Consider the following 22,933-nt stretch of genomic DNA (forward strand, 5'->3'; position numbering starts at 1 on the left):
AATAGCCTCAAAAAATAAAATATTTAGGAATCAATCTAACAAAAGAGATGAATGAACTTTACAGTTAAAACTACAGAACACTAAAGAAAGAAATTGAAGAGGACCTTAGAAGATGGAAAGATGTCTCATGTTCTTGGTAAGGCAGAACTAATATTGTCAAAGTGACCATACTACCAAAAGCACTATACAGATTGATGCAATTCCTACTAAAATTCCAATGGCATTTTTAGAAATAAAAAAAGGCAGTCATGAAATTTATTTGGAAAAATAAGAGGCTTAGAATAGACAAAGCAATTCTTATTTAGAAAAGTGAAGTAAAAAAACATCACAATACCAAACCTTAAATTACACTACAGAGTTATAGTAACAAAAATAGCATGGTATTAGCACCATAACAAACATGAAGCCCAACAGAACAGAACAGAAGACACAGAGCAAGCCCACATAAACACAGTTATCTCATACTAGATAAAGGCATTATAAACATACATTGGAGAAAAAATAGCCTCTACAACAAATAATGCTGGGGAAACTGGAAATCCATTTGTATCAAAAATGAAATTAAACACAAAACTTAACTCTGCACTGAATAGAAGAAAATGTAGGCCCAAATCTACATCATGTTGGCTAGCAACTGACTTCCTTAACAAGAGTCCTAAAGTACAAGAAGTAAAATCAAGAATAAATAAATGGGACAGAACCAAACTAAAAAGTTTGTTCACAGCAAAGAAAACCATCAAGAATGTAAAATGGCCTACAGATGGGAGAAAATCTTTGCCATCTGCAACTCAGATAGAGCATTAATCTCCAGGATATACAAAGAACTCCAAAAATTTAAAACGAAAAAAACCCAAATAACCCAATAAATAAATTGGCAAAGAAACTGAAAAAACACTTCATGGAAGAAAAAATACTAATGGTCAAAAAATATATGAAAAAATGAACATCTCTAGCAATTTGAGAAATGCAAATTAAAACTACACTGATTCTCTCACTCCAGTCAGAGTGGCAATTATCAAGAATACAAGTAACAATAAATGCTATTGAGGATGTGAGGGAAATGTTCACTTATACATTGCTGGAGGGACTGAAAACTGGTACAATCACTCTGGAAAGCAGTATCGAGATTCCTCAGAAAACTTATAATGGAACCACCATTTGACCCAATTATTTCACTCCTTGGTGTATACCCAAAGAACTTCAAATCAGCATTCTACAGTGATGCAGCTACATTAATATTTATATAAGCTCAATTCACAATAGCTAAGCTATGGAACTAATCTAGACACCCTTCAATATGTGAGTGGATAAAGAAAATGTGGTATAGACACACAATGGAATATTATGCAGCCATAAATAAGAATAAAATCATTGCATTTGCTGGTAAATAGACAGAACTGGGGACTATCATGCTAAGTGAAATAAGTCAATCCCCCGCCAAAACCAAAGGCCAAATATTCTCTGATATGTGGATACTAAAACGCAATGAGTGGGTATAGAATAGAAGTCCAATGAATTAGACAAAAAGGAATATATGAAGTGGAGGGGGATGGAAATAGAAAAGTCAGTAGAATGAATTAGATACACTTTTCTATGTTGATGTATCAATATGCAACCAGTGAAACTCCACATCGTGTACAACTTTAAGAATGAAATCCTAATTAGAATAAATTATACTCCATATAATATGTCAAAATACACTCTTCTATCATGAATACCAAGAATTAACAAATAAGACAATAAATAAAATAATGGTGGCAACAACATTGCCTTTAAAAATAAAAATGAATAACAAAAAATAAATAAAAAGGACACTGCTGGGTTGATCCAGAAGGTGTGCTCCACCATGTCCTCATATGGAAAAGACATCTTGTGTTCTTCCATTGTCCATGGAGAGCCAAATAGGGATAATTTGACATCATGTTAGTGTGGCCAGCTGTGTGTGGGAGCAAGTCCAGGAGATGAGACCTGGGAAATCTAAGCTGGGTCTGAAAAACAGACCTGCAAGATGACTGCTTCATGACCCCTAGTGTGCTTAGGAGAGGAGGAGAAAGTCAGGCATGGAAGATGTTTCACACGGGAGAATATGGGTGATAGAGACCCTAGAGAGACTAGTTCCCTTCCCCCTTTAAGTCTGGCAGCTCACGGAACAGCTGAGGTGGGACAGAAATTTTAACAGGGGGGCAGGTGTGACTATGCTTAGGAGCAGTCCAGGAGGCCAGGAAGAGCAAGGTTCATGAGCAACAGAGGGGGCAAAGGATTGGCTCCTCCACCATATTAATGTAACCTAGGGGAGACTCCTGTCATGCAGTCTCCCTGTGTGGATAGCCAGCTGCTGGGCCTTAGAGTTGTGCTGATTTAATCTTTAGGCCAATGGCCATCCAACAAAGAATGTTGGGCCTGACTAGACCTAAGCCATACCTGTAGGAGCTCTGCCTATAGGAGCTTCTTTCACAGAACTCTACAGAGACCTCACCCAGATAGTAGACCTGAGGACACTCTCCAACCCACTCTGCCTCATACTGCCAAGAAGAGAAGCTAAGACCTCATGAGCTCCAACTGGCAACTTGATGAGCAACACAGAAAGAGGAAGAATTTCACTGCCTGTGACCACTACTTTTGAATGATACATACCACAAGAAGAAAGAGAAATAAAGACATTTGGGAACAGACAACAAACATATTCTTTTTTTTTAATTTTTATTGTTGGCTGTTCAAAACATTACATAGTTCTTGATATATCATATTTCACACTTTGATTCAAGTGGGTTATGAGCTCCCATTTTTACCCCATATACAGATTGCAGAATCACATCAGTTACACATCAATTGATTTACATATTGCCATACTCGTGTCTGTTGTGTTCTGCTGCCTTTCCTATCCTCTACTATCCCCCCTCCCCTCCCCTCCCCTCCCCTCTTCTCTCTCTACCCCCTCTACTGACATTCATTTGTCCCCCTTGTATTATTTTTCCCTTTCCCCTCACTTCCTCTTGTATGTACTTTTGTATAACTCTGAGGGTCTCCTTCCATTTCCATGCAATTTCCCTTTTCTCTCCCTTTCCCTCCCACCTCTCATCCCTGTTTAATGTTAATCTTCTTCTCATGCTCTTCGATCCTACTCTGTTCTTAGTTACTCTCCTTATATCAAAGAAGACATTTGGCATTTGTTTTTTAGGGATTGGCTAGCTTCACTTAGCATAATCTGCTCTAATGCCATCCATTTCCCTGCAAATTCTATGATTTTGTCATTTTTTAATGCAGAGTAATACTCCATTGTGTATAAATGCCACATTTTTTTATCCATTCATCTATTGAAGGGCATCTAGGTTGGTTCCACAGTCTTGCTATTGTGAATTGTGCTGCTATGAAACATATTCTTCTTGATAATTTTTGACCACTGCAATGAAAACAAGTCCTTAATTTTTCATCAAGAATCTCTTTTTTCTTTTCCTTTTGCTCTCTCTTTGTCTATGTGCTGAAAATGATTCATGGACATTTATGCATATACATATTTGTCTCTCTTTTCTCATTTCCAGCATATTTTGAACATAGTTATTTTTCATGGCTTTGTCTTTTGAGGACTAAGGATTTTGGATTACTATATTTTTGCTCTGTTTTGTTTTGTTTTTCACTTGTCTTTTTCCTCTTGATTCTCTTTCTCTCTTTTCTTTTGCTAGCAGACAAATTCTATTGTTCTCTCTTCACTCTTCCTTTATTTTTTTATTTCTATTTTTTCTCTTACTCCCTCACTGTCGTCACATCCTAAATCTCTTCTGCATTCTCCTTGTTTACCTTTTGAAATTGCAAACAATTTTGCAAACTTATTGTTTTTACTGTTGGTAATTGCTTACCATACAATTCCTGATTATTGTTCCAGTTAAAATTGTAGATGTCATAGTAGGAAGTAAATATTTAGTTTAATACTGTATACTGTTTGCATTGGTTATTGTTATTGTTTCCTTCTAATTGTGAAGTACTGGAAACTTTCAAGATCACTATAAGCTCATAGGGTAGAAAGTCTTCTGCCTCAGATCATACTGTTAGATGAGTAGACACACAAACAACATGAAAAAGCAAGTGAAAAAAAACTGCCCCAAACAAATCAAAATACTTCAATAACAGAATTCCATCAATACCACAATGGAAGACATGTCAGAGAAGGAGTTTAGAATACATAAACTGATCTGCAAGGTAAAGTATGAGTAAAGAGTAAAATAAGAGAGAAGGTACAGGATATGAAAGATTACTTCAAAAAAGAGATAGAGATTCTGGGGAAAAAATCAAGTAGAAATACTTGAAATGAAGGAATCAATAAACCAAGATAAAAATTCAGTGGAAAGCATTACCAACAGACTAGACTACTTGAAAGACATAGCAATCAATGAAGACAAAATATATCATCTTGAAAATAAAGTTGGCCATGGAGAAAAGATGTTAAGAGATCATGAACAGAACTTTCAAGAAATTTGGGATAACATGGAAAGACCAAATTTAAGATTGATCAAGACAAATGAAGGCTTGGAGATACAAACCAGAGGAATGCATAATGTTTTGAATAAAATAATATCAGAAAAATTCCCAAGCCTTAATAAATAAAAAGGAAAATCAAATAGAGGAGGTATACAGATCCCCAATATACAAAATTACAAAAGACCCACATCAACCAAAGCACATTATTATAAAAATGCCTAAAATACAAAGTAAAGATAAAATTTTAAATGCTGCCAGAGAAAAACAACAGGTCACATTTAGAGGGAAATTAATCCAGATCTCAGCTGATTTCTCAACCCAGACTCTCAAAGCTAGGAGGTCTTAGAATAATATATACCAAGATCTGAAAGAAAATGGATGCCAACCAAGAATACTATACTCAACAAAGTTAAGCATCAGAATTGACAATGAAATAAAAACCTTCCATGATAAACAAAAGTTATTCACAACTAGAAAGTATGCATGACAAAACATACTCAATAAAATATTTTATGAAGAAGAAATAAAAAACAAAAGTGAAAAACTATAAAGGAAGAAATTATGCTAAAAGAATAGATGATCAAAGGAGAAACTATTTCAAATTAAAAACCAGAAATAAATTTAAATGATGGAATACAAATCATTTCTCAATAATAACACTGAATATATATGAACTAAACTCATCAATCAAAAGACATAGACTGGCAGGTTGTATTAAAAAACAATACCCAACAATATGCTGTCTCCAACAGCCTCACCTCATAGGCAAAGACATCCACAGACTAAAGGTAAAAGGCTGGGAAAAAAATATATCATTCACATAGATTTCATAAACAAGCAGGGTTTTTTATCCTCATAGCAGATAAAGTGGACGTAAAGCCAAGTTAATCAGAAGACCAAGAAGTTCATTTAATACTGCTTAAGGGAACCATACAACAAGAAATAACTGTCATCAGTATTTATGCCCCCCAATGGATAACCTACACATACCTAGATTTATAGATTTTTCTACCTTATGAACTTACTGTGTCCCTGAAAGTTTCCAGTACCTCACAGTTCAGGGGGAGACAAATGATAACAACCAATGCAAATGATGTACAGCATTAAACCAACTAGTTTCTACTATGACATTTACAATGTTAATTGTCACTATAAACAGAAATGATGTGATCAATTATTGCCCATAGTAAAAACATTAAGTTTGTAAAAGGGTTTGTAATTTTAAATGGTGAACCAGGAGAGAAGAGATGAGATATAGGATGTGAAGATTATGAGGGAGGACAGAAAATATTTTAGAAATTTTAAATATAAAAAAAAAAGGAAGAGTAAAAGAGAGAACAAAGAGTTTGGCTATTAGCAGAAGGAAAAAAGAATCAAGGGAAATAGATAAGTGAGAAGACAAATATATACAAAATAAAAATTAAAATATTAAGAAGTAAAAATTTAAAAAATAAAATTTTAAAATAAAAAATAAAAGAATATTGGGGCTGGAGATGTGGCTCAAGCGGTAGCGCGCTCGCCTGGCATGCGTGCGGCCCGGGTTAGATCCTCAGTACCACATACAAACAAAGATGTTGTGTCCGCTGAAAAAACTAAAAAAAAATAAAAAATAAAAAAAATTCTCTCTCTCTCTCTCTCTTAAAAAAATAAAAATAAAAGAATACAAAATAAAACAGAAATATACTAATCAAACATCCTAGCCCTCAAGATACTAAGCCATGAAAAGTAACTTCCTTCAAAAAACGCTAGAAAGGAGGGGGAAAAAGACACATATGTATATGTATCATGTCCATGAATCATTCAGATCACAATGAAACAGAGAAAGGGGAAAAAAGATCTCAATGAAAAGTCAAAGAATTGTTTCTAATGGTGCTTTTTAAAATTCTTGGCTTCCCTTCTCCACAGTGTTAGGTGGAGTGGGTTGGAGTGTGATGTCTGCTCCACCTTCAGGATGGGGTCAGTAGAGTGTGAGAGGAGATCCCATAGGCAGAGTTCCTGGAGGTGTGGTTTGGGCCTAGGTAGGTTCCAGGTTCTTGGAATGGTGATTGGTCTGAAACTTTTCAATCAGCACACATTCAGGGCCCAGCAGTTGCTCTCCACACTGGGAGACTGCACCCCAGGAATCTCCCCTAGGTTCCACTCATGCAGTGAAGGAGCCAATCCTTTGTCCTTTCCATCATCTGCAGATCTCACATTTCCTAGTCTCTTGGATTCAGGCTCCAAACTCAATCCTGCCCTTGTAAATTCATGTATTCCCCTGTGTAAACCCTTCTCCAAGCTTGATTTTCTCCAGGTCACTTAGGCATTCTCTAGGTCATGTGGTATGGTTTTGCCAGGCCTATATTTGGGGCCCAACTTGGGTTTGCCAGGAATGGGCTCCCCCAGCTGCTGGCTCCCATGGTGCAGCTGCAAAATGTCTCTGTCCTCTCTGGGTTGCCAGGACAGGTGTGGCTTCTTTCCCACACAAGGATATTGTGCAACACACCTTTCTGGTTAGTCCAGCTGTGTCTTTGATCGCTGATCTCTCCATACCCAAACATTGAACAGGCCTCCTAAAACTATGGGTTCCTTTAAATTCCTCATCCCTCCACTTTTCTCATTCATGGAGGGCTGATTTGACTGGCAACAGCAACAGCAATAGCAATGCAGAGTTCTTCTTATTCTATTATATCCAACCTCCTGAGTCCTTAATCTGCCTTCAATGTCCAGTATTAACTCCCAGGAAAGCCCTTTCACCTTTCTCAACCACTTTGCTGAGAAGCTGCCTGTCTGTTTTTTTGGTCTCAAAACAAAAGAGAGCAGAGCAGCCAGAAAGCAACCTCCTCTATTCCATCATCTTAAAGCTCTCCTCTTTTTCTTTTGTATAGTATCATAGATACTAATGTATCTATGATGGTATGCCTTTGGTTACTATTTGTCTATTCTTCCCCCCAGTTCTCTTCAGTAGAGCACTTGCCTGACATGTGTGAGGCACTGGGTTCAATTCTTAGCACCGCATACAAATAAATAAATAAAATGAAGGTTCGTCAGCATCTAAAACAAAATATTGCACATTATTAGATTTTTCTCCTACATTGATTTAAAATTTTTAAAACAAATTTTTTTAAAAAAAAATCAATCTACAATCTTTCTCTTTTAACTGACAAATTAGGATGTTTTACATAGTAATTACTGACATATTTGGATCTACATGAATTAACCTATTCTCTTAAAATCTTCATGAAAATTTCTACATTTTAAATTTTATTCAGTTTCATAAGGCAATGACAATATATTTTCTTTAAAATTAATAAACTTATTAAAAGTAAACTTTTCCCCTTTTTCCTAGAGTTAATGCAAATTCTTAAGTTTTTTTAAGAGTTGAATTTGGAGGGGTGCCCCATACACTGATCATGTAGCAAAGAAAATACTTAATCCAACTTCTCTGGAATTGTAAACAAGTCTGTTTCTACCTGTTGTTGTTGTTATGTTGAAATTATTGTTCAATTCTGGGGATTGATCCAAGAGATACATGCTAAGAAGGCACTAAACCACTAAGCTATGGCCCTGGTCCTTTTCTTATTTTGAGACAGTCTCACTAAGTTGCCCAGGGTGGCCTCAGAATTGAAATTCTCTTTGCTCAGCCCCCTAGGAAGTTGGGATTACAGGTGTGTGCCACTGTGCCCAGTAATTATTTTATTGTTTATATCACATTAACCTTGACTTTCAAAATGAATCATTAAAACTGGTCAATATTAAACAAGAATTAGAAACAGAAAGGCTCCTAGTCTCCCTCTGGGTTACCCAAGCATGCACCCCTACTCCTCTTTCTCCTCCCTACTCACCTCTTATCCATACTCTGGATTCTAACTCTTGGCTCAGGTCAGGGTCAGGGTGCTGAATGGAGTATGATATGCTTCCAACATTCTCTTGGACTACAAATGAGGAGTTGACAACAAATGGGCTATGTCTGTCTGCAGTTACCTTGGAATCTGAAGATAAATCATGTCCCAGCAGGCCTTTCCACTTCACTGTGGGCTGGGATAACCAACCTGAGGATAGTAGCTGAATGCCTCCATTAACAAATCCCATTATAGAAATGAGAGAACCTGAGCCCAGTGCTGGGGAGAAAAGAAGAAAAAGATTAAAATGAAGATAATATCCCAAGGCCATAACTGTTCTAATCCAGGTCCATCAATTCCATAGTCATAACTCACCCCCCTATTTTTGTCTTGCATATACATACACTTACAACACACCTGCAAATACCTATGTGGCATTTATTAATACCACATATGAATATGAATTTATTACATGATTAGGTATTTCTAAGCATTAAATATGAATATGTGAATAAGATAGAGATAGATCCTTCTAATGAGGAAATTTTCAGAAGGTCAACTGAAGTGGAAAAAGCTAAGCTGTCATGTCTTCCAGTAGCTCATTAAAGCAAAAATGAGTCAAAATAAAAATAACAGTGCAGTGATGCCTTTAATCATTTACTGTCATAGTATAAGAAAAAAAGCTAAAACTAAGAACTTGCCAACTCCCCATTCCCTTTTCTTCCATGAAATGGCAGGCTGGTCCAGGATCAAGTGCACCAATGCAGGCAACAATTGTGTTGCTACTAAAGGAGCCCCAAACAAAGGGACAAGCAGTTTTATGAATTCTGATTTTGTGAACGGGACATGGGGGAAGGCTAGAAAACAGAAATATGGAAATCACTGAAAAAGACTTATGGAAATAGAAAGACTGTGTAGATTAACAAAGCTAATGTCAAATGTTTCAAAGTACTAGTAAAATAAATAGATAACTTTATTGCTATAAAAAGTGGCATAATTAAACACTGTAGGAAGCAACAAAGGATAGAGAAATCACAGGATACTAATTGGAGAGGGAAAAGTGTCTTCAAGTACGCAGTCCCTGCCCTCATAAGAAGTCCTCCACAAAGGCACCTAAAAAAAACTTCTGTCCAAGCCCTCAAATAAAACGACCTAAGAACAAAGGCAGCCAGACTAGGAATGAAAATATGTGCAAGAGCATGAGACAATGGGAAGGTCTGAATCCTTGATTACATCTCCAGGGAATGCATGCATTTTCTGTGCACCAAGTCTGAGTATGGGGAGAACAGCTTATTCTCATGAGGCTTGTCAGACAAGGCATTTGTAATGGCCTATGGTCAGACATCAAAAAACACATGTAGGATTTAACCAAGAGGTGGACTTTCAATAACTCACTGACAATACAGAATAAAATAAGTAATATATTTCATTGAAAGAAAAAAATAAATACATTTCATTGGGAAAAGTACAGCTATTGAAGAGCATGGTCAAACTATCACAAAAGAGAGAATGATTAAATGTCAAGTGAGTCCCCACTGGAGGTGACATTTGCTCAGATGAATAAGAGTTTATTAGGTTTAAGCAGATTCTGAGGAAGTTTAGCTAGACCTGTCTTTCAGACTTAGGACTTGAGCAACAAAAAGGAGCATCCTTCACATGAGTGATCATAATCTGATGACTTGATCATGCCTATATCTTGCAACAAATAGAACTCAATCATCTGTGTGCTGTTCTTTGCCATTTCCCAGGATTCAGACAAGTGCATGAAGCCTTATGTTTGGTGAGTCAACAGCTTAAATAAGGATTTATGGTATGAAGGCTCAAAGAGTAGGTCTGGATAAAATAACATAAATATGTCTCTTCCTGCTCTTCCTACTAAAGATAATTTAAACCCCTGGAAATACAACAACTGGCAACCATGGAAGAACTTTGAATGGTGGAAAGAGGAAGCTAGACACATTAGAGACTCAGGAACTAAAGTGACAACATAGCAGTAAAGCATCTTATACCTAACCCATGAACAGAAAGTAGGCTCACTTCTTCACCAGATCACTGACAATACCAGGTGAACCCAGAAACTCCTGAAAAAGGATAAGGATTGCACAGAAGCCAAGCTGACAAGAGGCCAGGTGAAGTGCTCTTTGTCCATTTGGATCATAAACTCTTCCCTCACCTAGGGACACCAGGGCAGCTGAGCTAATAAAGCAGCTCAAACAAAAAGTAAAAAAGATCATCAGAAGGCCCCCATATCATTAAATAAATCAGGTAGATCAAAATCGCACAGCAAAACCTCCAAAAATAAATTTTTTTTGTGGAACCACAACTGGCAACAATTCAGGTAACAAAAGACCTGAGCACTAAACCTAAACAAGATGAGTGACAACAAAAATAGAAGTTTAAAAGCTTTAAATGATATCCAAAGTCTCAATAAAATAGCCAGCATGTCTCAGCTTCAGTTGAAAATTACTCACATGAAGAACAAAGAAAATGTCATCCTTAGTGAGAATAGACCATTAATTGATACCAATATCAACAGAGGAAAATATTGGAATTATTAACAGAAAATTCAAATAGCTATAATAGACATGTCTCAAAAGCAATTAGAAGTTTTATTTTAAAAAATGAAAAATAACCTCCCATGTTCATGGATAGGTAGAATTAATATTAATAAAAAGGCCATACTCTCAAAAGCAATATACAGATTCAATGAAATCCCCATCAAAATTACCAATGACATTCTTCATACAACTATGCCTTACATGCAATGACACTGCAAATGACCTGGGTCATGCCATGCATCATTCTTACTTAGCAATGGCCCTCAGCACAACTAGAAAAAAACAGTCTAAAATTCATTTGGAATAATTAAATACCTATAATAGCCAAAGCAATTCTAAACCAAAGAGGGGGAAAAAGCAATACTGGAGACATTACAATACCTGACTTCAAATTATACTACAGAGCTATAATAACAAAAACTGCACAGCAATGGCATAAAAACAGACACAAAGACCAACAGTACAGAAGACACAGACAAATCCACACATCTACAATCATCTGATTCTTGACAAAGGTGCCAAAAACATATATTGGAGGAAAAAAAAACAGCATTTTAAACAAATGGTGTTGGGAAAATTGGTTATCCATATGTAGAAGAATGAAACTAGACTCTTTATCTCTCACCCTTTATCTCACACAAAACTCAGCTCAAAAAATGATCAAAGATCTGATAAGTATACCAGAAACTATGCAACTCCTAGAAGAAAAAGTAGTGTCAACACTCTAATATGTAGGCACGGGCAATCACTTTTTCAATAGGATGCTTAAAGCTCAGGAAACATGCCAATAGTTAAAAATAGAATGGCATCAGATTTAAAAGCTTCTGCATATCAAAGGAAACAATTAAGAATGTGTTGTGAGGACCCACAGAAGGAGAAAAATCTCTGCAAACTACTCTTCTGACAAAGAATTCATATCTAGAATGTATAAAGAGCTCAAAAAACTTTACACAAGAAAATTTAAGTAATCTAATTAACAAATGGGCACACGAATGAGATAGACACTCCTCAAAAAAAGAAATACAAATGACCAAGAAATAGATGAAAAAAATGTTCAACCTTGTTAGTAATTAGGGAAATACAAATCAAAATTACATTGAGAGTTCATCTCACACCAGTCAGAATGGCAGTCATCAAGAAGAGAAATAATAAATGCTGGAGAGGATGTGGAGAAAAAGGAATACTTTTACACGGTTGGTGGGATTGTAAATTAGTGCAACCACTATGGAAATAAGTTTATAAAAGGTTAGGCATGGAACTATCACATAATCCCACTATACCACTCCTCAGTATTTATCCTGCAGAATTAAAGTCATCGTACTACAGTGATACATGCACATGAATGTTTATAGCAGCACAATTCACAATAGACAAACTATAGAACCAGCAGAGGTATCCATCAATGGATGAATAGATAAAAAATGTGGTATATATCAGTGGAGTTTTATGCAGCCATAAAAATATGAAATTATGCCACTTTCAAGAAAATGGATGGAACGGGAGACCATTATGCTAAGTGAAATAGGTCAAACTTAAAGGGTTAAAGATCCTATGTTTTCTCTTATAGGCAGAAGCTAGAGAGGAAAAGGAAAAGAAAGATGGAGGCAGATCTCATTAAAATCAAAAGGAGATTAGTAAAGGAAAGAGACCATGGGTTGGAAATTGAAGAGAGAGGGGAAAGTGCTGGGAAGTGGTAGTGGCCAAATTATATTGTTATATTGTATAGTGTGGTATGTATGTAACAACAAATCCCATCAGTATGTACAACTATAATGTACCAATTAAAACTGGAGGGCAGTGGGATGAAAAAGAAAAAACTCATAGAAAACACACAGGTCATCTTAAAAATAAAACTAAATGAAAATTATATACAATGATAAAATAAAAAACTCACAGAATGGCCTGAATACTAGAAGATGAAAAAGGATCAATTCAATGAAATTGAGAATAGAAAAATGGAAATTTTGTATTATTAATAACAGAAATAAAATTATCTATGCAAGGAGAAGGAGGGGAAAAGACTAGGAGAAAATTAAGAGAAATAGAAGAAGACTGACTTCAAGGACCTGTTGGACAACATCAAATACCCAACACTGGTATCATCAGAGTTCAAGAAAGATAGAATAGAGAGAGGATGAGTGAGTTTTCAAAGAAATGATGACAGATAACTTCCCATATTTGGATGCAAATGGAATTCATAATATAAAGAGAAATAAACCACTTAGAAGGACAAGTATTGCATGTTTTCTCAAGTTTGGGAAGGGCATAAAACTGCATACTTAAAAAGCTGATGATAAATGGGAGAACCCAAAGAAATTCATGTCTAGACCCAATAAACTTATGAATACTAGAGAAAAACTAATTTTGAAAAAAGCCAGAGAGAAATAATGAGTTATTAGAAAAATAGCAGCAAATTTCTCATGAGAAATTTGAAGGTCCAGGAAGAGTATGATATCAAGTTGTGGAATCAGTATAGATGACCATCAGTGGATTAAATGAATTCATTCATTCATAAAGAATGAAATTATGTCATTTGCAAGAAGATGAAAGGAACTAGAGATCATTATGTTAAACAAACTAAGTCACTCAGAATGATAAGTAGGATAAGTCATTTTTTTCATATATGAATCATTTTAATGTAAAAAATATGATATGAATATAGTAGGGGGTATCAAGGAAGGGAATAAGGGAGGGGAAAGGGGATTAGAGAAAATAATAGGCAGGTTAGATATGACCAAAGTGCATTGCATGCATGCATGCATGCATGGAAATCATACGGTGAAACCCATTATTTTATACAATTAACATGAACTAATAATTATAATAAAATTATTTTTAAAGGAAATTATTTGATCAAGGAAGGAACTCAGAATACCAGAAAAGATTTTTTTAATGGAAAGGGTAAAAATAAGTATAAATAAAAAATAAGTACTCATATAAAAATAAGTATAAATACAAAAAATGCCTCAAGCATTTTAAAAACCATACTGATGTTTGAAATCAAAATTATAATGTTATCTGAAATGGGGCCCAATGAATATAGAAGAAATACTCAAGGTAATATTACTTAAGAATTATACAGCTTAAAAGGACTTCAATGAACGTAAGTTCCCATATTTTACTCAAAATGATAAAATGTTGAAATAATAAACTAGGATAAGTTATGTATGATTATTGTAACACTTAGAATAACAGCTAAGAAAACATAACAAAATAATGATGTATTCAAAAATTCTGAAAATAAATGAAGATATAATTCTTAAAAATGTTCTGACAAAGTAAAAAATAGACAAATGGAATTTCATCAAACTAAAAGATTTCTATATGGCAAAGAAGAACAATAAACAGAGTGAAAAAACAGCCTTATAGAATGGGAGAAAATATTTGGCAACTATGCATCTGACAAAGGATCATATCTAGAATATATAAGGAATGCAAAAAACTTAACAAAAGCCCCCAAGTACTTCAATTTTAAAATAAGCAAGTGATCTGAATAGACACCTCTCAATAGAAGAAACACAAATGATCAATGAAATATATGAAAAAATATTCTCAATGTCATTAGACATCAGGGAAATGCAAATCAAAAACCACAGTAAGATACCATCTCACTCCAACTAGAATGGCTATTATCAAAAAAATAAAATATGCTGTTGAGGATGCAGAGAAAAAAAGAACTCTTTCTCATATATTATTGATGGGAATGTAAATTAGATAGCTATTATGGAGAACAACATGATGATTCCTCAAAAAATAAAAAAAATGTATAATATGTCCCATTCTGGGTATTTATCCAAAGAAAATAAAATCATATCAAAGAGATACTTGCATGGCACCTGTTCATTGTGGCACTATATGCCACAGCCACAATATGGAATCAGCCTAGGTGCCCAGTAAGGTGAATGGATAAACAAAATGTGTTATACATACATAATAGATTATTGTTCAGCCATAAAAGGAAATTCTGTCATTTGAGGCAAAATTAATGGAATTGTAATACATTGTATTGATTGAAATAAGTCAGATATAGAAAACAAATACTTTATGTTCTCTCTCATATGTAGGAACTAAACAACAAAAAAAGACAACCCAAATACAGAATAGTGATTACTAGACATAGGAAAGTATGGGAGAAGAAAGAGTAAATGAAGGGAGATTGGATTTGATCAGTACACATTTGATCAGTATGCACGTGTTAAAATATCACACTGAATCCCATGTGTGTGTTTAATACATGTTAATAAAAATAAAATAAAAACAAATGTTCCAATAGACCATAAGAGGTCAATAAAAGAGAAAAAAGGAGACAACCAAATATAAATAATAAAGTGTCAGGGTTATGCTCTATCATATAACTACCTTAAATGGAAATGATCTAAATGTACCAATTAAAGACAAATATTGGCAGGGTAAATTAAAAAGCTCAACCCAACTGTACGCTGACAATTAGAAACTCATTCCCAATACATTAACACAAGGTTAAAAGTAAAAGGATAATTGTCATCATCCAGAGGCAGGATGCATACCCCTCTCCTGTCCCACAAAATTTCATTTGTATAATGAGGCTGATGATATTATACTTGTATCAAGATAAAATGATGAAGCCTATTACTCACATAATAAGACTGTCTAGGGAGAATAATGGAGACACCCAAGCAGCTCTACAAATGGCAAGAGAAAGTGAGGAAAGGAAAATGGCTTTGCTTTTATTATGGATAGGGTTTTAGGGTTCCTCCATGGCAAAGTAAGACTTCTATGGTTTGTCTTTCTCACACCAAAGAAATGTCTAGGCTTTCTTTTCAGCTTTCCTAGATTGGGAAATGAAAAATGAGAAATGAAAGTGGATTGAAATCTGTCAGTAATCAAACATTAAAAATTATGAAATTTGCATATACCATACATACATTAATTTTAAAAATAGGAGTAGCTATATTAAGATCACATAAAGTAGACATCAGAGCCAAGTGAATTTTGAGAGAGGAGAGATATTACATTGCTGCAGTCTGGCTGGGCACAAAATCACGAGCCACTCAAGCAGGAACAAAGTTTATTTTTTGAAACTGCCGCCAATGTCCGGTACCGCCCGGGAAGATTTTTTCCACCCACGCGGCCTCCTCCTGGACCCGCAGAGAGAGCTCTTCCCCCGGAACTCCCTCCTACTGTACTTCCCCAACCAATGGGAACTCTCCAGGAGTCCCGTAGCTGGCCTAGGTGAACAGCAGGAGTCCAATATCCATATGAATGCAAATCTTAACATAATCATATCATCTCAATGGCTAGCTGGCGTCACCTTTAGACCAAAAATGCCATGCATCATATACTTGGCTCTTAGCATTACATAATGATAAATGGATATATCTACCAGGAAATCATTAGAGTCCTAAATATAGATGCATCAAACAACAGTCACTGACATGAAACAGAATTTTAGATGGAAATTTCAACAATGTTCCACTATCACTTGAAAGAATATGTGTTCTGCTTTTAATTGCAGTTGGATATGAGAATAATTTCTAATGTTTGATAGCACTGTAGGCAACTTCAGTTGAAAATTAAGTATTTCAAAATGGCTAGTAGAGAGCTCTTTGTGTTTGAATGATGTAAGTAGGTCAATTAACTCCTAGTAGGATAAACTCAAAAGAGACACACACCAAAGAACATTATAATTTAACTGTCAAATGACCAAGACCAAGAAAAAATCTTAAAAGCGGAAGAGAAGCTATTCACCACAAACAATTAAGGAAACCCTAATGAAGTAATCATCTGATTTCCTGTTGGAAATATTTTTTAAGAATTAGAGAATATTTAAGCATCTTGGTGCCAACTTGGTCTTGAAGGCTGGAAGATAATGGGTTGCTATATTCAGAATTCTGAGGAAAAAAACATTGTCAAACAAAATCCTATAACCAACAAAGCTAGACGGTATAGGAGAAATACTGGGGAATAATATGGACAAATTATATTGTGTGTATGTATGAATACGTAACAAATCCCATCATCCTACCATCATGGATACCTATAACATACCAATAAATATATGGCAAGAAAAACTCAGAGGATATCTCATGTTGTATCTTCCAATAACGAATGTCAAATGATGACATTCTCAAACCAACAAAACCTGAGGGCATTTGTTATCATTAGACCTACTTTTCAAGAAATGCTAAAAGAGGTTTTTCAGTTTGAAATTAAAGAATATTCAAGGCCATTAAAATATAAAGATCTCTAGTAATAGTAAAATCAGGGACAATTTTAAAAGGTAGTTTTGTTGTAACTTTTGTTAACTTCATTCTTTGTTTTCTACATGATTTAAAGTACTACTGCAATGAAAGCAATCATCAGTTCATGAGTTGGGAAACAATGTATAAAAATTTAATTTTGTTACTTCAATAACTAAAAGCAGGGAGGACAGAACTATATAGGAGTAGATTCTTTGATGTTACTGACATTAGTTAGTATAATTCTCTTTTAGGATGTTAAACATTAACTTATGGTAACAACACACACACACCAAAAAAAAAAAAAAAAAACCAAAACAAAAACATAGCTATAGAATACACACACAGGCAGACAGACAAATAAGAATAGCATTTAAATGTTTCATTATAAAAAAATCAGCAGGGCACAGTGGTGCATGACTTTCATCCCAGCAATTCAGGAGGCTTAGGTAGGAGGATTACAAGTTCCAAGTCAGCCTCAGCAACTCAGTGAGGCCTTGAGCAACTTGGAGAGACCCTGTCTCAAAATAAAAAAACATAAAAAGGGCTGGTGATGTTGATCAATGCTTAAGTGTCCCTGGGATCACTCCCTGGCACCAAAACCAAAACCAAACCAAATAAAAATTCAACCAAGCACAAAGAAAATTATACTAAAAATGAGCACAATTTTTACTTGTCAATTAAAAATAAAAGAAGAAGCCACACATGGTGATACACCCCTGTTATCCCCATGACTCAGGAGGCTGAGACAAGAGGATAAAAAGTTTGAGATCAGCCTCAGCAACTTAGGCCCTAAGCAATTTAGCAGGACATGTCTCAAAATAACAAATAAGGGGCTGGGGTTGTAACTCAGTGGTAGAGCACTTGCTGAGCATGTGTGAGGCACTGGGTTTGGTTCTCAGCACCACATAACAATAAATTGCTAAATAAATAAATAAGATTAAATTCTTTCAAATAATTAAAATAAAAAAGTCTGGGGATGTGTCTCAGTAGTTAAGTGTTCCTGGGTTCAAGCCCTGGTAAATAAATAAAAGGAAGGAAGGAAGGGAGGGAGGAAGATGTTATGTTCCTTGTTTTCTACATGATTTAAAGTACTAAGGGAATGAAAACAATCATTAGTTCATGAGTTTAGAAACAATGTTTAAAACAAGAAACATAAAAGCTATAAGAAAGTAAATATCTAGGCCTGGGGTTGTGGTTCAGTGTTAGAGCACTTGCCTAGCACATGGTGAGGCACTGGTTCAATCTTCAGCACCACATAAAAATGAACAACAACAACAACAAAAAACCCATAAAGGTATTGTCTCCATCAATATATATATATATATATATATATATATATATATATATAGGTATTGTCTCCATCAACAGCTATATATATCTATATCTATATATCTATCTATATACATACACACACACTCATATATTATATAAAGTAAATATCTAAATTATAGAAGTCACTCTTCATTATTGCTCTAAATGCAAATTGTTAAATGTTCCAATCAAAAGACAGATATTGTTGAATAAATTTTTAAAAGTAAAACCCAACTAAATGCCATCTAAAGAGATTCACATGTAAGGACACATACAGCTTACAAGTGAGAGAGAGATAAAAAGATTCTAGAAAAACAGAAAGCAAAAGAGACAAGATAGCTCTACTAATATCAGACAAAGTAGATGGTAAATTAAAACATGATATATATAAGGACATCATATGTAAATGAAAGGTTCTTCTACCCAGAGAAGAGTTGACAAATGCAAAAATATGTGCACTTAAAATGACATATCAGAGAAATTTACAAAGCAAAAAATGGCAGATACAAAGAGATAAATAGTTCTACAATTTAGTAGATTACTTCATTACCCTGCTAAACTGTTGACAGAACAACTAGGTAGAAGATAAGTATGAAAATAAAAGATGAACAACATACCAAAGCACATAAAATCTAAGACAATAGTACACTCCACCCAACAATAGACTACACATTCTTCTCAAGTGCACTTGGGATATTCTCTAGGATGCACAATACAAAGTACATCTTAATAGATTTTAAAAGCTATGTGTCACCAAAAAACAAAAAACAAAAAACTTTTCTGAAACAATTGCATAATGTTTGAAATGAAAACCTTAAGGAAAACTGGAAATTTTGCAAATTATGGGAATTAACACATTCTTAACCAATGGACCCAGAAGAAAGCACAAAGGAAATGAAAAAGTGGAAACAGAGACAAAAGCACAACATACTCAAACTTATGAGATGCAAAGAAAGTGATGCTGAGGATAAAATGTGTAGCTATAAGGGCTTACACTAAAATGAAATATGATTTCCTTAAAATTTACAACTTAGGGAATGTGAAAAATAAGAGCAAATTAAACACAAAGCTAGCAAAATAAAGAAAATAATGAGGATCAGAACAGAGGTGAATAAAACAGAAATAAAACAATAGAGAAAAAAAATCAATGAAACCAAAAGTTGTTTCTTAACAAAGTTGAGAAAATTAAGATGGTTAAAATTTTTAAAAGAACTGTGAATACTAAATGCTGGTGAGAAGAAACTGGAATACTCATACATTGTTGGCAGGAATGTAAAATATAATACTCTGTTGTGGTGTGAACTGATAAATACAATCAATAAGAATGTAAGTTATAGGCTATAGATTAGTAAAAAATATAGATTACAAATATAAGATTTTGATAAGTGAGATAAGACAATTATAAAGCAAGAACTGACATATGCAAGCCTGATACTCCATTATGCTGCCTTCTATTTAAAAAAAAATTGTTACAAGAGCTGTTTCTGAGAAACTGAAATAAAAGCTGTTTTCTGCTAAATTAAAACAAATAATATAATATAATATAATAAATATAATATAATATAATATATTGTCTACTGTACTTTGTACCCCACAGAATGTACTCAACCCAAAGATATGGTTGTCTTGGTGACCCAAGACTTTAAAGTAGATTCTCATCCCGGCTAACCAGCTGCTTGAACCCAGGATTCAGTTATCTAACACCTGCTTAAACCCAAGATGCGATTGTCTGAGTTGCTGTGCTAACTGCTGTTTTAGCTTCTATGATTGGCTTGCTTGCTTGACGTTAAGAAAAGTCCCTAAGCTGTGGTTTTCATTCTTAAATTCCCAAGACACGGGCCAGGAAATGGCTATTCTCCCACAGAGCTTCAGTCTCTATGGTTGGGTGACAGTCCCTGGTCAAGTAAATAAAGCTCTCTTTGACTTGAATTCGGAGTGTTTTCTGAAGCAGCTTCTCATAACAACTCTGGAAAGCAGTTTTGAAATTTCCTTTAAAACACGCACTTTTATAACCCAGCAATTACACTCCCAGGCATTTCTCTTCCCCAAATGAAACTTAACGTCTGTATAAAGCATTATGCACAAATATTCATGACATCCTTTTTTTTTTTTTTTTTTGTGTGTGTGTGTGTGTGTGTGTATGCTTTGTGCATGTGAAGCAAGCACTCAACCAATTCAGCTATATCCCCAGCCCCCTATTTATAACATCTTAATTTGTCATAAACCAAAAATAGAAACAACCCATTCCTTCAATGGATGAGTGGTTAAACAAGTTATTGTGCATCCATACCTGATAATACTATTCAGCAATAAAAGGAAGAAAATGTTGACAAAAGCAAAAACTTGAATTTCAAGAGCATGATGTTGAGTGGGAAAAGATGATCCTAAAAGGTAATATATTGTATAATTCTATTTATATACCACTATTGAAATAACACAATTATGGAAATGGAAAATAGATTGCCAAGTGTTGGTGGATTTTAGGGATGGAGGAGGGTGAGTGTAACTGAAAGGGTAACTGAGGGAGGACTTTGTGGTAATGAGATAGTTGATGTGGTAGTTTCAAGAATCTAGGCTAGAATATAGGATAAAACAAGAACTATGCACAAAAATGAATAAACTAATAGTGTATCATGTTGTTTTGTAAATAAATAATCCTGTATTTAAAATCTTTTGATTTAACAAATTGTAAAGTTCAGGAAATTTCTATTTGAATGAAGTCTTGAATTTTCAGAATTAAGCAACTGACCTGACACCTGTAGCTCCCTAGTGGCTTTCTGCTCATAAGTCTGGGAGCAGAACCATCATCCATACAGGCCAGCATCTGAGGAATTGAATTTTTCTAGTTCTAGGGAGACTTGTCCAAGTACAAAGAAGTCCTTCACCTACACAGTCCTCCCTTGACAGGCTGCCATCTGCATAAATTTTGATCTTTTCCATCCCTGTAGAGATGGACCAAACCAGAGAATTGATCCTTGAAGAACTTCATTTCCATGGCTTCTGCATTTGTCTCAGGAGAGAGGAAGCAGGTGAAGATTGTGTCCTCCTCCTCCAGCACATGGACAGGCTTGTCTGGCCCAATCACTTGCCACTGGCCTGTGAGAGTAAACACAAGAGAAAAGTAAGCAAAACCTACTTAGGGCAGTGATGTTCATGAATGGAACATTCATCATGATCCCTTTTCTAAGCCCAGAGATATCATATCTGCATATTCCTACAATTGACATAACATATTCATATCAGTTACTTCATTTGGTTCCAAAAGACCTGAGAAGTGTATTTTATTGACATTGCCATTTTCAAGGTGAAAAACTCATGTCATTAAGTAAGTTATCTAGAGGCATGAGGGCACAATCTCCAAAAGAGGACCTTTTCATCAAAGGAGAGTATATACCCACATTCTCTTTCCTCTACTCATCTGCTCAGTAAAATCTCAAAACAGTTCTTTTTTTCTATTTCCTTGGCAAAAATGCAAAGAACACCCTTTTTTTCAATGACTTAGAAGAGTAGTATGAGGTGATTAAATCTCCATCTTACAGTAATTTGCTTCCTCATTTTGTAAATGTTTTATCAATACAATTAGAGGAATATATATTCTTTACCTATAAAAGTTTATTTGTGTTTCCTTATTATCTGTGTACTTATTCTGCAAAATTCTGAAAAACATGTTCAACACTATGGCAGGGAGAATTTGCCATTTTAATCTTAGAGGTTGGTTCTCTGGTACACTTACGTTGTGACGTATTCCTTCCATGGAGTGCATCTTTTACACTTGCTTGCCGCAGTCTGGCTGGGCACAAAATCACCAGCCACCACACACCTTGTAGATTCAAACAGCAACTCTTTATTCTCGAACTCACACCGGCACTCTACACACGTTCTGGGGGAAATCCACGTTCTCCGCCCAATTCACGTTCTGGGTGAAATCCCAAATACTCTCTCAATCCCGCGAGAACTCAACGGGAACTCAAGGAGCAGGCGCGCCTGAGGCAGCAGGATACACCCTATTCCCAGCAGGGTACACCTTAAACCTGGAACCGCCCTAAACCGGGATTGTCCTAAACCAGGACGCCTAAACCCCGATCTGCCCTAAACCCGGATCCGCCCTGGTCCTTGAGCAAGGTCACCTTACATGCAATGTCACTGCAAATGACCTGGGTCATGCCATGTGCCATTCTTACTTAGCAATGGCCCTCAGCATCTCCCCCCTTCTGATTAATTAAACAACAAGCAATGTGGCTTAAGGACCGTGCCTGGTAGGTTGTCCAATTCAACATATGGTTCTTACCCATCATGGGAAAAACTGACCTCTAGGCGTCAGCCTCCTGTCTTAGGTTGATACCACTGCAATTGGATCATACCCGTCACTGACTACCGGTCCAGCATACAGCCATACTTGTGGATAGGCCTATGCACCAGTGGGGGGGTGAGGTTCTTGCCTCACCTCTGTTGGCCCCCAATTTTGGCCTTGGTGCCAGTGGGGGGGTGAGGTTCTTTGCCTCACCTCTGTTGGCCCCCAAATTTTAGACCATCACTAGCAGAAGGGAGG

At 35.5% G+C, this 22,933-nt stretch overlaps 1 pseudogene; it reads right to left on the reverse strand.

Annotated features, from left to right (window-relative positions):
• The window catches only part of LOC139705899 (butyrophilin-like protein 8), a 35,237-nt pseudogene that overhangs the window by 6,919 nt on the left and 5,385 nt on the right, over nt 1–22,933 (reverse strand).

This window comes from Marmota flaviventris, chromosome 5 (genome assembly GCF_047511675.1).
Source record: "Marmota flaviventris isolate mMarFla1 chromosome 5, mMarFla1.hap1, whole genome shotgun sequence".
Classification (NCBI taxonomy): domain Eukaryota; kingdom Metazoa; phylum Chordata; class Mammalia; order Rodentia; family Sciuridae; genus Marmota; species Marmota flaviventris.